Raw genomic sequence first — 15,852 nt, 5'->3', positions numbered from 1 at the left:
TGTCAGCCTCCTGTCCCAACTACTAGTCTGAATCTGTAGCCGTGACTAAAAATGGGTGGGAAATTCACTCTGCTGTTTTTGGATTTAAAAAAATGGATTTATCCACCTGGAGCCACCAGACCCAAATGGGGAAACAGATTCTGCAATGAAGAATCTACACTGTTTTAAGCTTGGGATTAGAGATGGAGGTATTCGTACCCCTGCACAGCTGGAGTTAATGAGGCTCTGGGCCCCACTGGGGCCAGATCATCCACTCACACATCTGCCACAGCTTCCAGCCCTAATCTTCCTTCCAATCACTCCAGAGCGCGCAGTCAGCTAGTCACTCCTGGCAGAAGGAGGGAAGATGAGACTCCCTGCAAGGTTGATGAGCAGCTAGCCAACTGGGCACTGTGATTGGAAGGAATAACAGGGCCAGAGTCAGCCGCGTGAGTGGACAGTCCTGCCCCAGGGGCAGACCCTCATTAACTCCAGCTGTGCGGGGGTATTCATATTCATATACAAATATGAATACCCCCCTCTCTACTTGGGATGTGTACTATGGAAGAGGGGAAGAAAGTTCAGCAGAATGCACAGATTGGAAAGGTTTATTGCCCAGAGCTATGTACAGCTGTAAAATGCACATATCGACACATTTTAATCAATGAGTGCTTCTATGTAAATTGGAAAGATGGGAAAAATTAATTTTAAGGACTACAAATCTCAGAGTTCCTCAGGATAATATGGGTGGTGGTCATGCTGCCTGGTGTCTTAAGGAAACTATAGTACAAAAATTAAAGTTTCCCCTTCTCTGCATTTTCAGTGGATGTACTCTTTGATTGAAAGGACGTGGTGGCGCTGTGGGCTAAACCGCAGAAGCCTGTGCTGCAGGGTCAGAAGACCAGCAGTCGTAAGATTGAATCCACGCAATGGAGTGAGCGCCCGTCGCTTGTCTCAGCTCCCGCCAACTGAGCGGTTCGAAACCATGCAAATGCAAGTAGATAAATAGGGACAACCTTGGTGGGAAGGTAACAGCGTTCCATGTCTAAGTTGCACTGGCCATATGACCACGGAAGATTGTCTTCGGACAAAACGCTGGCTCTATGGCTTGGAAACGGGGATGAGCACTGCCCCCTAGAGTCAAACACGACTGGACAAAAAATTGTCAAGGGGAACCTCTACCTTTACCTTACTCTTTGATTAAAATAGGTGAGTGTTCATTTTAGAACTATGCACAACTTTGGGGGATACATTTTCTGAATGTGAAAAAAAATGTGTGAAAAAACAGGCATAGATTTCTGGGTTGGAAAAATAAGACCCTGCACAGCGCAAGGATTGAATCAGCTTTAAGCTGGAAGTGAGAGCATCTCAACTAGCTTGAGCTATATGGATTGTTTGTTTCCCAACGCTACCTTGGCTCTGTACAGCATAACAGAATGTTTTCATGTTCTGCTCCCTTCTTGGTTCTGCTGCCTTCCTGAGTTCGGGAACATGGAAGATTGCAACACTTGGATGTTGAATTATGTTGGAGTTGGTGACTTGTATGTTGCATTGGCTGCTGTTGCCACACAATTGCTGACATCTTTTAATGTTTGATCTTCAACACGGCTATGTTATGGATCTCATTATTTAAGGCACCATTGATCTCTGAAATGTTGGAGCTTTTTGGGGGGATGTCTTTGTAGTTCCATTTGTTAAGAGCTCAGAGTAAGATACTATCACACAACAGCCTCTGGAACATCCTGTAAAGAGGCTCTTATATAGCTGGTTCTGGGCACCTTCAATATATATACAGAAGTGTGCTTCCCAGAAGAAAATATGGTGTGCCAAAATGATATAATTAACTGGCAATAATGTTCCAGCTACAGTTGTACGTCTTCTTCAGTCCCACATCTGAAATGGTGACCAACATCTTTAGAAAAACAGAAGTCCAGAAGTCAGTTATAACCATAGCTAATTGTTTTCCATTGTTTCTCACTGTGTTATAATCCACCAGGATGAATGGGGCCCATTGAACTGAGCCCTGCCCCCTCAGCACAGAAAAAACACACCCTCAACTTGAATAATTTTTACATTAGGAACAACAGTTCTGTGTGTTCCTTTACATTAACATACAAAGGCAAGAAAAGAGACAGAGCTTCGCATAAGGTTGCAAGACTGATTTGAAGTAAATACAGTGGTGCCTCGCATAACGATTTTAATTGGTTTAAAAAAAAACGTTATGTGAAACATCGTTATGTGAAACACCATTTCCCATAGGAATGCATTGGAAACCGGTTAATCCGTTGCAATAGGCACGGATTGCCGTCCTTAAGCGAAAAAACCCATAGGAAACATCGTTAAATGATACAATGTTTCCTCCATTGGAATGTATTGAAGCTGACTCAATGAATTTCAATGGCTTTGCGAAGTCAATTTTTGCAAATTTAAGTGTGTCATAAAAGGGTCAAAAATGATTTTAAATGCTTGGATTAGCTTCTGCACCCCCTAAAACGGATGCAAAAGTTAATTTGGCTTTGATCTGACTTTTCGTTAATTTATGGTGAATTTTTTTCCCCCAACTTTTGACAGCTGTCAAAATCTGACAGCTTCATTGGTTCCTATGGGGGAAGAAAAATTCACAAAAAATTAACGAAGACTCAGCAACTGTTCTAAATGCTTGGATTCGTTAGAGGACCCCCTAACTCGTGTGCAAACCTGATTTGGTTTGATCTGACTTTTCGTTAATTTATGGTGATTTTTTTTTCGGCCCATAGGAACCAATGGAGCTGTCAGATTTTGACAGCTCCATTGGTTCCTATGGGCCGAAAAAAAAATTCACCATAAATTAACGAAAAGTCAGATCAAAGCCAAATCAGGTTTGCACACGACTTAGGGGGTCCTCTAACGAATCCAAGCATTTAGAACCATTTTTGACCCTTCTAAGACACTTTTTAAATTGAAAAAAGAAACATCGTTAAGTGAAGCAGGGGACCTAAAATCGCATTCGTTATGCGAAGCATGGTCCCAAACTTCGCTAAGCGAAAATTGCCCATAGGAAACATCGTTATATGGTGCATATTATTTTCTAAAAAAACACATCGTTATGCGAATTCATCGCTAAACAAGGCACTCGTTAAGCAAGGCACCACTGTTGTTGATTAAAATTGAAGATGCAGTTCTGTGCATATCTGCCTTAAAGTAATTCTAATCGAATCTGACTGAGTTTACTCCCAGACTGTAGGGCTGTAATCCAAAGGCCATGTTATACAAAGCCACACTGAACACATTTTGAATCTGTGCAGTCATATTTGAATCTAGCTGAAATTGTGAGTTTCTGTGTGAAATCTGTTGTCTATTTTCACTTTGAGGAGGAGGAGGAGGAGGAGGAGGAGGAGGAGAAGAGCCCAATCTATGTCTTTCGAACATGGGTCTTCCACAGAATGGATTGCATTTGAATACTTTTGAGGTTGGGAGTTACTTTGGGTGCAATGCGATGGGCACACCTATATAGGTGAATATGCCGCCTGTGTGCCCTCATGAAGAGCAAACTGTAGGCAGTTTCTCCACAGGAATCAAACAAAGACTTTTCCTTCCTCATCCTTCCTGCCTGTTGTTGTTGTGCTACAGCTGTGCTTCTAATTCACAAGCATATACCATCTGGACATAGTGGGAGAACTGTATGCTACTCTGAAGGGCTTCACATTCATCTCTGCTCATTAAAGCGGGGTGGGAGCTGCAATCTGATGAGAACAGGAGGTGCATTTATTAATGCCAGTTGTTCCGAAAAGTGTTGAGCAAATACCTCTTCATCAGGGCATCATCTAAGAAACCATCAGACATCCATGAAACTTACCTGGAAGGACATCCATCTAGATCACTGTTTTGTCTCCAAATATCTTGGTGTTGCTTTGGACAGTACACTGATCTATGTAAAACACCGGCAAAATGCAAAGTAAAAGACCAATGTGGGCTGCATGTGACAATGGAGGTTCCCTTTAGCTGTGAAAACTACTGATGGGTCCTTCCTCCCTGAACTCTCTGTCTGATCTTTCTGTCAAACCAGACAAATCAAAGGCAATCATCAGAAAGCATCTGTCTTCTGTGGGAAAAAACAAATGGTGCAGGTCATTGGGATGTAAGTATTTTTGTTAGGGTCAACATGGACATGAAGGGGGAACACATATGCCCTCTTTTGCCCTCCCACAATGGGATTTCTTGGATATATAATTCAAAAATCTGAGTTCCAAAATTAAGTCTGTTTATGTTCCACTGATCAATCAAAAACAAATCAAATCAAATGCAAGATGCATACAATAAGGAAATTACATGTTATGAGAAACTCAGATCTCTTGCCAGCTGAAGAAGCATTTCTTCTAAAAATATGGCCAGTGCATTATCTACTTTGACCCTATGATTATGGATAGGCAACTTTCTTTTTTCTTCCATTCCCCTTAAGGTAACAGGGCGCAAGGTCACTAATATCCTCAAAGCTATTAACAGCTCATAAATGTATCAGAGCGGCTAGCACAAATTTAACCTATGTGGGCTGTATAGTTGGGAAAACATGCTTTGCATTTAAATGCTGCTGTAATTCTCTCTCCCCCCACCCCCCAATAATAATTCCTCACCTTCTGAATCACCATAGAAACAATATAGCTTAATACAGTGTGGTTGAAACAAAAGAGAAATGAGGCGTTGCAGAAAGCATGCTTAAAGAGGAATGGCTAGCTCTACTCCCTCCAGCATTTATTCACAGTAGGCAAGTCTAAAGAAGAAAACTGCTTACTCATGTGTAGGGTCTAACATGAGCAGAAACTGTGCTACATAGCTGAAAACGGATCATTCCAAATTATCCAGGCTGTGTCAGTTCCTCAGCTACCGTCCTGCACCTTGTAATGTGCTTCAATACTGATGCAGAAATGAGGGACATTTTTGTGTAGATGAGCCCTTTAAAAAAGGAAGAGGACTGAGGATTATGTTCAATTCAAGTAAAACTGGAGTGAAATGTAGTATGGGCTAGGATACAGTGTTGGGCTAGGACTCAAGACAGCTCTCTGCTTTGCCACAGAAATTCATGGTGTGTGTGTGTGTGCATGTGCATGAGTGCACATGTGTGTGTGTGTGTGTAGGCAGCAATGGTAGACCACACCTTCAATGTCTCACATGCCTTGACAGTTGTATTAGTGCTACCCCAAGTCAGAAGTGACTTGACCGCTGAAAATGAGGTTCATTATTTGTCCCAACGGGAGAAAGGGCATCATCACAGATGATGTGAGGTTATTCACAAGTGCAATTAATTTGAAGGTTTATTTAAATCACAGCAGATAGACGGGGATAAGATTCATGAAACGAAGGCACCATATAAAAGAAACCAAAGGGGGAAAAATCAATGGATTTCTAACACAGTAAAATGCACTGATGAAATGAAAATTGGTTTGCAGAACAATCTGGATTAAAGTATTAGATGACATTACAGTTATGTAAAAATGACAGTATGTAGTAAAAACAAAACTGGAGCACAGTCAAAAATGTGAGATGTCAGCAGCCTTCACTCATTGCCAAAATGGATCAGATTGCCCTACAATAACAGTAATTTAGCTTCTCAGTTGGCTTTTTGTTTGTAAGAGACTTGCCTTCATCCAGACCACAGTAGTGTTTGTTTTGTGTTATCGATTAACATGTCAGTGGCAAACTCTAATAATCCCCTCTTCAGAATTACCTCAGCTAGTAAGGTTGATGCACCTTCTCTTGTGAGCGCTCTTTCACTTCCATGCATGCTCACCATATCTTTTAGCCTGAACATCACCAAAGAAACAGCTTCTTCCCACCCAGAACATTTAAGCATCATAGACCGTCTTTTGAAGAAGAATAAGAAAGAAAAACTGGTGTTTTTTTAAAAAAGAAGATCCATATTATTTTACCCAGGCTTCATGCTCTGGAGAGGACACTCCTCAATTCAGAGCATGTTACCATAGTCTCTTGAGACTGAAGGATGCCTATGATGATGAGAGGAGGAGATACAATAATTCTACAGTTCTGTGGACAGGGACATGGCAGCTTTCAGTGACCCTGCTGTGAAGTTTGTCTGTTGTCCACAACGGAGTTCAACTGACACAATTGCTTGTGCTAAAAGAGAAAAAAGAAGCCTTTCAAGCCATTAAATCTCAGCCCAGCACCTTAGAACGAGGTCCTTCTATTACTAGAATTAGGAAGAACAGCACTGTTTTCTCATGGCCATCTAGAATTGATTTGAAAATAGCAAGTAATTGCTCTCAAGTGACAAGATTGCACCGTTAAATTCTGAAGCATTTTACCTGAACAGAGTTTCATTTAGCAATAAGCACTATGTCCAAAAGCATCTAACGGATATATTCTGGACAGTTTAATATGCTTTTATCAGTGAAGCTGGATACCCAGGTAGTCAACAGAAATGTTTCTGCCCACTGACAGAGCAGGACAATCCCCATCATTGACAAAAACGCTGAATCTAATTCCATTATAGTCAGAGCTGAAATACACACAGTGTTCAATTGCCTCTAGTTTTCCCATGGCCTCTTCTTTTTCTTCGACAAAATGCGTCCATGAAAATGGCAGCCATTCTTACCATGTGTGCAAAGGTTTACAGGTATCACTTATGCCTCACTATACTTAAAAACTTGCAGCAGCAAAAAAGGAGGGCAAAGAGGCAGGCAGTCTTGCCTGAAAGTTGCATGTGATCTTTTGCTTACATAGAAATATATTTAGACATTATTGGAATGTCACCCAATAGATGGTATCATCAAGAATGTTTGAGAAGACATCAAGCCATCCGTAGTACACACCGAGGGACACAAAATACATTGACATGGGTGTGAAGTTGCCTGTCTTCCCAACACTCACAAAGGATTGTGTTAGTGCAAAACTGTCATTTTCTTGAGTTCACTTTGTTTTTTCCAATTCCACTGTGTAGCCCATTAAGTGACTTCCAAGTGACCTTTTGCATGCGTCCAGGAGCTAAACTATCCTGGGATTCCTTCCATTTTAAGACGTGGCCCATTCTTTCTTTCCACATTGTAGTCCTGGTGTTCTCTGCTGTTCCCTGAAAATTCACAGATGTATTAAAGAAACTTCCCCTTGATTTTAACCTTGGAGGGGTGGGAAGGCAGCCAAAGAGTGAATACACATTTGATGTAAATATTGTGAGCTTTTCATGGTTAGCTGCTACCCCTCTCCATATGTCACTGGTTGCAATGCCTGCTAGGTAATTGATTTTATTAATAGGGCTTTTCTTCAGGCTGCTGCATAAAACAGGTTTGGCTGAGACAGACCCTGAAAAAGGAGACTGACCTCTCTAAGCTGGGACACATGGCCACCTTACATAATGCTAAGCTCTGGGAGGCAATGGGGGAGGCAGATTCCAGTCACATGAAAGCACACAGTAGCTGACTGTTTAGTATACCTGAATGGTGTCAGATGAAAATAACTGCCCAGTTAATACCAGAGGAATGACTGGATTTACATTTGGAGTTTAAATTTGTTCTACAGTGAGTAGGATAATAATGATCTAAAATAAGCTGACTGTTTTAAAACTGGTTGTTGTTCAACCATGCTGCCTAAACCAAATCAAGCTGATTGTAGTGCAGTTACATTTCTGATACTTCATGATTACTATTTTATAACTATATGATCATTTTTTCCCCTTACATGTCATCTTTCACCATTGATGCATTTCTGTTTGTGTTTTGTGTAAGCCGCCTAGAGTGGTCCTGAGGGACTAGATAGGCGGGATATAAATAAAATAAAATAAATAAGTAATAAAATGAGCCATGCATCTGATTTTCATTTCTAGATTTTATACAGCCTTTATCAGTAGGAAGTTTTCCTTTGGGTCATTAGAAAAAATGTGGGAAATACTATGGGTTTGCAATTTTTTCCTATCAGTCATACAATGTAATGGGAAAAGTGAATGTGCCTGGAGTCCCCCACCCCACCCGCCCCTGCAGTTTTTTCCTTACACCAGGGAACTTTCTGAATCCTTTTGCATTGGTTAAGGTGTGTAATCACTTGAATCGATGGAGAAAGGGAGGGCAAGCTGCATGCACACAAACATATACACACAGCACCTTCCCTCTCATCACCAACAGCCCTTTCCTGGCAATAAAACACATTGTTATTTGGTCCTTACTAGTGAAAAACCTACACCTGGGAGAGGAAACAACAGTTAGAACTGAATATGGAACAACTGATTGGTTCAAAATTGGGAAAGGAATACGACAAGACTCTATATTCTCCCTCTGTTTATTTAACTTATATGCAGAATATATCATGCGAAAGGCTGAACCAGAGGAATCCCAAAACGGAATTAAGATTGCCAGAAGAAATATTAACAACCTCAGATATGCAGACGATACCACTCTGATGGCAGAAAGTGAGGAGGAATTAAAGAACCTCTTAATGAAGGTGAAAGAGGAGAGTGCAAAACTGGTCTGAAGCTCAACATAAAAAAAAACTAAGATCATGGCCACTGGTCCCATCACCTGCTGGCAAATAGAAGGGGAAAATATGGAGGTAGTGACAGATTTTACTTTCTTGGGCTCCATGATCACTGCAGATGGTGACAGCAGCCCCGAAATTAAAAGATGCCTGCTTCTTGGGAGGAAAGTGATGACAAACCTTGACAGCATCTTAAAAAGCAGAGACGTCATCTTGCCAACAAAAGTCCGAGTAGTCAAAGCTATGGTTTTTCCTGTAGTGATGTACAGAAGTGAGAGCTGGACCATAAAGAAAGCTGACCATCGAAGAATTGATGCTGGAGGAGACTCTTGACAGGAGGGCCTGGCGTGCTCTGGTTCATGGGGTCACGAAGAGTTGGACACGACTAAATGACTAAACAACAACAACAAAAATCCTACAGCCTGAAAGTGTGTTAGCGTTGTATATTGTTCAGGAGGTAATGGCAGTAATTTTGCTCTGGATAGGTTCATGTTGAGTTTCTTTGGACAGACTGGGCAACTAGAGTCCTGATTACAACTGTTCACATAACAATCTCTGAGGACCATGGCCTTCTGTGGGGTCACAGATGCAACACAGAAGGTCTTTGTTACTGGAAAGGCCCAACAGAAACCTCAAGAATATCAGACCAAAACAAAAGAAAAATAAAAAATAAAGAAGTCAAAAATGTTGTTGCACCTTAAAGACTACTATATTTTAATCTGAGCTTTTGTGGACAAGTCCACTTCTTCAGACATAAGAAGAAAGTGATAGAACTGACATCTCCTTAGCTCCAGAGCTTGGAAGAAATGAGTTATAAATATCATACTTGTCAATACCAAGCTTTTTTGGGGGAGAGCAATGAAGGAACAATTTTTTTTTTCAAACATTGTAATGGATAAAAAGAAGGCATCGTACCTTGAAAAAGTTACTATTTGAGAACTGTCCATTACTGATGAGAAAGTGCAATGGACACAAGATACTTGTTCACTCCAGTGTATATTCCTTGTACAGTGATGAATGATATCAATGATTTGTTTTTGTGACATTTCTCATTTTGTTTAAAAAAATAGAATGTATTTATGTACATACCATGGAGATTAAAGTATATACATTTGACAAAACAGCCCATTGAAATAAATAAAATCACTTCATGCTGGAGGAACATAGGTAAACATGATGCATTGTTCTGCTACCATACATTTATTCTGAAAAAAAATTCTCTACATTTGATATGGCTAGATTTTAAAAAAAGAGAAAACTAATGAATATAGAATAGGCCACCTTATCAAAATTCTGTAAATTATAGCACTCTGTAGCTTGTGTCTGTCCAATGAAGGGCTATGAAGGCAGCAGGGACATTAATTGTTTCCCATCGAACTGTCACATTGCTATTATTTATTGCATTCTGTCCCAGCGTTATATTTTTGGTCAATAATGGGAGAGGACTGCATTTCCTGCAGGCAGAAAATCCAACCAGAAAATGTAGCCTGCCTCTTCAGAAACATTAGAAGATAAAAGGCAGGAAGGAGCTGCAGAATGTTTGAAAGAAAATAGCAAAGATGTTGATGAGATGATAGCAAATCTTTTGCCTACACATAAACCCACAAGACTCATGTGTACTTTATTTGTTTAACGGCATTTCCTGTGGGTCTTTCTTTGCTTTGAATTCTCACGGATCGATTTGATCACAAAATATTGTATGAATAGCACCAATCTCTTCATACCTAGTGTGAAATATTAAGAACATAAGAACAGCCCTGCTGGATCAGGCCAGGGGCTCCTTTTAGTCCAGCTTCCTGTATCTCACTGTGGCCCCACCAGATGCCTCTGGGAAAACAAAAGACAGCTAGATATCTGTCTCCTGATTGTTGTTCTTGTTGTTTAGCTGTTAAGTCATGTCTGACTCTTCATGACCCCATGGACCAGAGCACGCCAGGCCCTCCTGTCCTCCACTGCCTCCCAGATTTGGTCAAACTCATGTTGGTAGCTTCAGTTACACTGTCCAACTATCTCGTCCTCTGTCGTCCCCTTTTCCTCTTGCCTTCACTCTTTCTCAACATCAGGGGCTTTTCCAGAGTCTTCTCTTCTCATGAGATGGCCAAAGTATTGGAGCCTCAGCTTCAGGATCTGTCCTTCCAGTGAGCGCTCAGGGTTGATTTCCTTTAGAATGGATAGGCTTGTTCTCCTTGCAGTCCAGGGGACTCTCAAGAGTCTCCTCCAGCACAATTCAAAAGCATCAGTTCTTTGGCAGTCAGCCTTCTTTATGATCCAGCTCTCACTTCCATACATTGCTACTGGAAAAACCCTAGCTTTGACTATTTGGAGCTTTGTCGGCAAGGTGATGTCTCTGATTTTTAAGATGCTGTCCAGGTTTGTCATCACTTTCCTCCCAAGAAGCAGGCGTCTTTTAATTTCATGGCTGAGTGTCACCTTCTGCAGTGATCATGGAGCCCAAGAAAGTAAAATCAGTCACTGCCTCCATATCTTCCCTTTCTATTTGCCAGACGTTGAGGGGACCCGTGGCCATGATCTAATTTTTTTTTTTGACGTTGAACTTCAAACCATTTTTGTGCTTTCCTCTTTCCCCCTCAATAAGAGGTTCTTTAATTCCTCCTCACTTTCTGCCATCAGAGTAGTATCATCTGCATATCTGAGGTTGTTAATATGTCTTCCAGCAATCTTAATTCTGGCTTGGGATTCATCCAGTCCAGCCTTTTGCATGATGTATTCTGCATATAAGTTAAATAAGCAGGGGGACAATATACAGCCTTGTCATACTCTTTTCTCAATTTTGAACCAATTCATTCCATATCCAGTTCTAACTGTTGTTTCCTGTCCCACATATAGGTTTCTAAGGAGGTAGATAAGGTGGTCAGGCACTCCCATTTCTTTAAGGACTTGCCATAGTTTGCTGTGGTCCACACAGTCAAAGGCTTTTGAATAGTCAATGAAGCAGAAGTAGATGTTTTTCTGGAACTCTCTGGCTTTCTCCATAATCCAGCGCAGTGGTTCTTAACCTTTGTTACTTGGATGTTTTTGAACTGCAACTCCCAGAAACCCCAGCCAGCACAGTTGGTGGTGAAGGCTTCTGGGAGTTGCAGTCCAAAGCTCCTGAGTAACCCAAGGTTAAGAACCAGTGATCCAGTGCATGTCAGCAATTTGGTTTCTAGTTCCTCTGCCCCTTTGAAATCCAGCTTGTACTTCTGGGAGTTCTCGGTCCACATAACCTTGCTAGCATGTGAAATGAGTGCAATTGTACAATAGTTGGAGCCTTCTTTGGAACTGCCCTTCTTTGGGATTGGGATGTAGACTGTTCTTTTCCAATCTTCTGGCCACTGCTGAGTTTTCCAAACTTGCTGGCATATTGAGTGTAGCACCTTAACAGCATCATCTTTTAAGATTTTAAATAGTTCCACTGGAATGCCATCACCTCCACTGGCCTTGTTGTTAGCCATGATTTCTAAGGCCCACTTGACTTTACTCTCCAGGATGTCTGGCTCAAGGTCAGCAACCACACTATTGGGGTTGTCTGGTACATCCAGATCTATCTGGTATAATTCCTCTGTGTATTCTTGCCACCTCTTCTTTATATCTTCTGCTTCTGTTAGGTCCCTACCATTTTTGTGTTTTACCATGCCCATCTTTGTACAAAATGTTCCTTTAATATCTCCAATTTTCTTGAACAGATCTCTGGTTTTCCCCTTTCTATTATTTTCCTCTATATCTTTGCACTGTTCATTTAAGAAGGCCCTCTTGTCTCTCCTTGCTATTCTTTGGAAGTCTGCATTCAGTTTTCTGTAACTTTCCCTATCTCCCTTGCATTTTGTTTCCCTTCTCTTCTCTGCTATTTGTAAGGCCACATTGGATAGCCACTTTGCTTTCTTGCATCTCCTTTTCTTTGATATGGTTTTTTTTGCTGCCTCCTGTACAATGTTACGAGCCTCTATCCAAATTTCTTCAGGCACTCTGTCCACCAAATCAATTTCCTTAGATCTGTTCTTCACTTCCATTGTGTATTCATAAGGGTTTTGGTTTAGATTATACCTGACTAGCCCAGTGGTTTTTCCTACTTTCTTCAGTTTAAGTTTGAATTTTGCTATGAGAAGCTGATGATCAGAGCCACAATCAGCTCCAGGTCTTGTTTTTGCTGACTGTATAGAGCTTCTCCGTCTTTGGCTGCAGAGAACACAATCAATCTGATTTTGGTATTGCCCATCTGGTGATGTCCATGTGTAGTGTTGTTGGAAAAGAGTGTTTGTGATGACCAGCTTGTTCTCTTGACAAAACTCTTGTGGTGTTCAACCTTGTTGCCCCTGTTTTTTTGTCCCTCACAAAGGCTCACATCATTTTTTTCTTCTAGCTGCCACCAGGTATTCTCCTAATACTAATTATGTTATACACGGGTGCTGCTAAAACTATGCGTTATTGAACTTAGGAATCAGAAGTTTAATTAACAAATATTCTTTAAATCGTAAAGGTAAATCATGTATGAACTGAATCAGGTATTAACTAGGATAGGATTATGTATGCAATCACTTTTATTCCAAACTACCATGTACTTTTAATCAATATCTCTCTTGTAATACTTATAACTTCATTCCTGCTTGTTCAATATATTTTAACCTAATTCTCTCTCCTAACACTCAGCTCAATTCCCTAACTCTCTCCTTCCTTCTCCTAAACCCTAACTGTCATTCCACATCTTCAACCTTCTTTAACTCTGCCCCTCCTGCCTTCTTCTTGGCTCCTCCCTTTTGAGCTTCTGTGATGGACAGGCAGAATGACGTCACCTGTTGGTATTTTGCTACAACTCTATTAGACTTTGCCCTGCTTCGTTTTGAACTCCAAGGCCAAACTTATCTGTTGTTCCTTTTATCTCTTGACTTTAGCATTCCAGTCCCCTATAATGAGAAGAACATCTTTCTTTGGTGTCAGTTCTAGGTGTTTTAAGTCTTCATAAAATTGGACAATTTCAGCCTCTTCAACATTGGTGGTTGGTGCATAAACAGGGATTACTGTTTTATTGAAAGGTCTGCCTTGGATTCGTATTGAAATCATTCTATCATTTTTGAGATTGTATCCAAGTACAGCTCTTCCCACTCTTTTGTTGTCTGTGAGGGCTACTCCATTTCTTCTAGAGGATTCTTGCTCACAATAGTAGATAGGATAATTGTCTGAATTGAATTTCACCAGTTCCTGTCCATTTTAGTTCACTGATGCCCATGATGTCAATGTTTATTCTTACCATCTCCTATTTGACCACACACAGCTTCCCAAGGTTCATAGATCTTACATTCCAGGTTCCTATGCAGTATTTTTCTTTGCAGCAATGGACATTCCTTTCACTTCCAGGCACGTCCACAGCTGAGTGTCTTTTCTGCTTTGACCCAACCACTTAATTAGCTCTGGAGCTACTTGTACTTGTCTTTCGCTCTTCCTCAGTAGCATGTTGGACGCCTTCTGACCCCGGGGGCTCATCTTCCAGCATCATATCTTTTAGCCTTTTTTTTCCTGTCCATGGAGTTTTCTTGGCAAAGATACTCGAGTCGCTTGCCAGTTCCTGCTCCAGGTGGATCGTGTTTAGTCAGAACTCTCCACTATGACCTGTCCATCTTGTGTGGCCCTGGACGACATAGCCCAGTGATGGAGAACCTATGGCATGCGTGCGCAAAGCCCTTTCTTCTGACACATGACAAACCTTTTGAAGTGGCTGCAGCTGGGATTTCCCCCTTTCTCTTCCTGTTCTGGGCCCTTTAACTTCCTGTCTGTCCGCATGATTCCCCCTTTAACTTCCTGTCCTTCCTCATGATTCCCCCTGAAACTGCCACTTCCTGTTCTGGTTCTGTTCTTCCGGGCAGCACGGCAGCCACTGGTTTCTTCCCCACCCCCTCATTTTGGGCACTCGAGCCAAAAAAGGTTTGCCTCCACTGACATAGGCCATATGTTCTCTGAATTACTCAAGCCTCTTTGCCATGACAAGGCAGGAATCTGTGAAGTGGTGTCCCCTGATACCACTCTAATATTGAATTATCTGTGATATAGTCATTGTTGTGTACTGTCAAGCTGGAAATGACTTATAGCAACCATAACAGGGCTTTCAAGGTAAGTGAGATATTTAAAAGTAGTTTTACTAGTTCTGCTCCTCCAGTGAGTTTGATAGCTGAGCATGGATTCAAACTCTGCTCTCCAGATTTGTTTCCATTCATCATTTGCATATCCATAGCCCTACATTGGTTTTTAAAGAGATTATCTGAACATGTAGGAAGGGTGTGTTTTATAACTCCCATTCTCGTATGTCACTCTATCCGTTACTACACCACACTGTGATATAGATTCTCCTATTCAGAACTTTCTAAAAATGAAGGTATGCTCTTAATTCTTGTCACTGTTAAAATAAATAAATGCCTCCAAGATTTGGAACTTCAAAACGCCTTTGTTATAAAACAATTCACTATGGCAGCCAATATTTCATCATAAGCTTTTTTGTATTTCTACATTCAAGACTAAATTGGGGAAACTAATCTGGTCTCCTAATCTAGCTTTATATTTTGGGATATTCCTTTATGTTCCTTTTTTCCCCTTTGAAGAACTATTTGCATCCTGTAGGTTTCAAGCCAGGGTAGGAAATTTGAAAGTATCCAAGTTTGATTTGTGTGTGTGTGTGCCTCTACTCCTCTTGTACCTTTCTCCACTTAGCTGCTTCTGCTAGAGTTATTCCTTCAATCTCTTTCTTTCATAAATGGTCAGCTGTGTTTCCTTCTTTAAGCTATGCATCAGTGTGGAAGATGCTGATTTTCCCATTTTATCAACATATATAACACTGCTGTCTGTGATTCTTCTGTTCTTGGACAAAGTTTTTACTTTCTGCAGCACAGCCAGCTATTACATTCTCTTCAGCATCGTCATCCATTTTGAATCTTTTCTCCTTTGTGATGTGAGCATAGATTTTGGATCCAAATGCTCCGAGGCACTCCATGCTTGGTGTTCACCCATGCTACATGTCATATAGTATTTTATTGGTAACTTTGATTGCTAGTCTGTTCTCTAGATACTAAAAAAATGTGATCACAGCTTTTCTCTACTGATTCTCTAGTAGCTTAGAGCCTGTGTGACACCTCTTTTGCTCAGGTATACAGTAATATGGTGTGGTGTGTATGTACGCTATACCCTATTTTTTTCAAGAATATTTAGGTGTGATGCCATATCTACTCTCCTGTGTTGTCTTTCTGAGAAGCTTCAGATTGCCTGCAGAACGTATTTCTGATAGTCATAATGTCTTCCTTAAGCCATTACTGGTTCTGTTTTTTTTTTTCTTTCAGTAGGTAGCTCACATGGTCCCTGGACTCTGTCATGATGTGTAAGGGTGCCTTCTGAAATTTTGGGGTGAGGCTACCTCCATCCTGGTCCATGAGATGCCCA

Source organism: Pogona vitticeps, chromosome 5 (genome assembly GCF_051106095.1).
Source record: "Pogona vitticeps strain Pit_001003342236 chromosome 5, PviZW2.1, whole genome shotgun sequence".
NCBI classification, from domain to species: Eukaryota; Metazoa; Chordata; class Lepidosauria; order Squamata; family Agamidae; genus Pogona; species Pogona vitticeps.
This window is presented reverse-complemented; position numbering follows the sequence as displayed.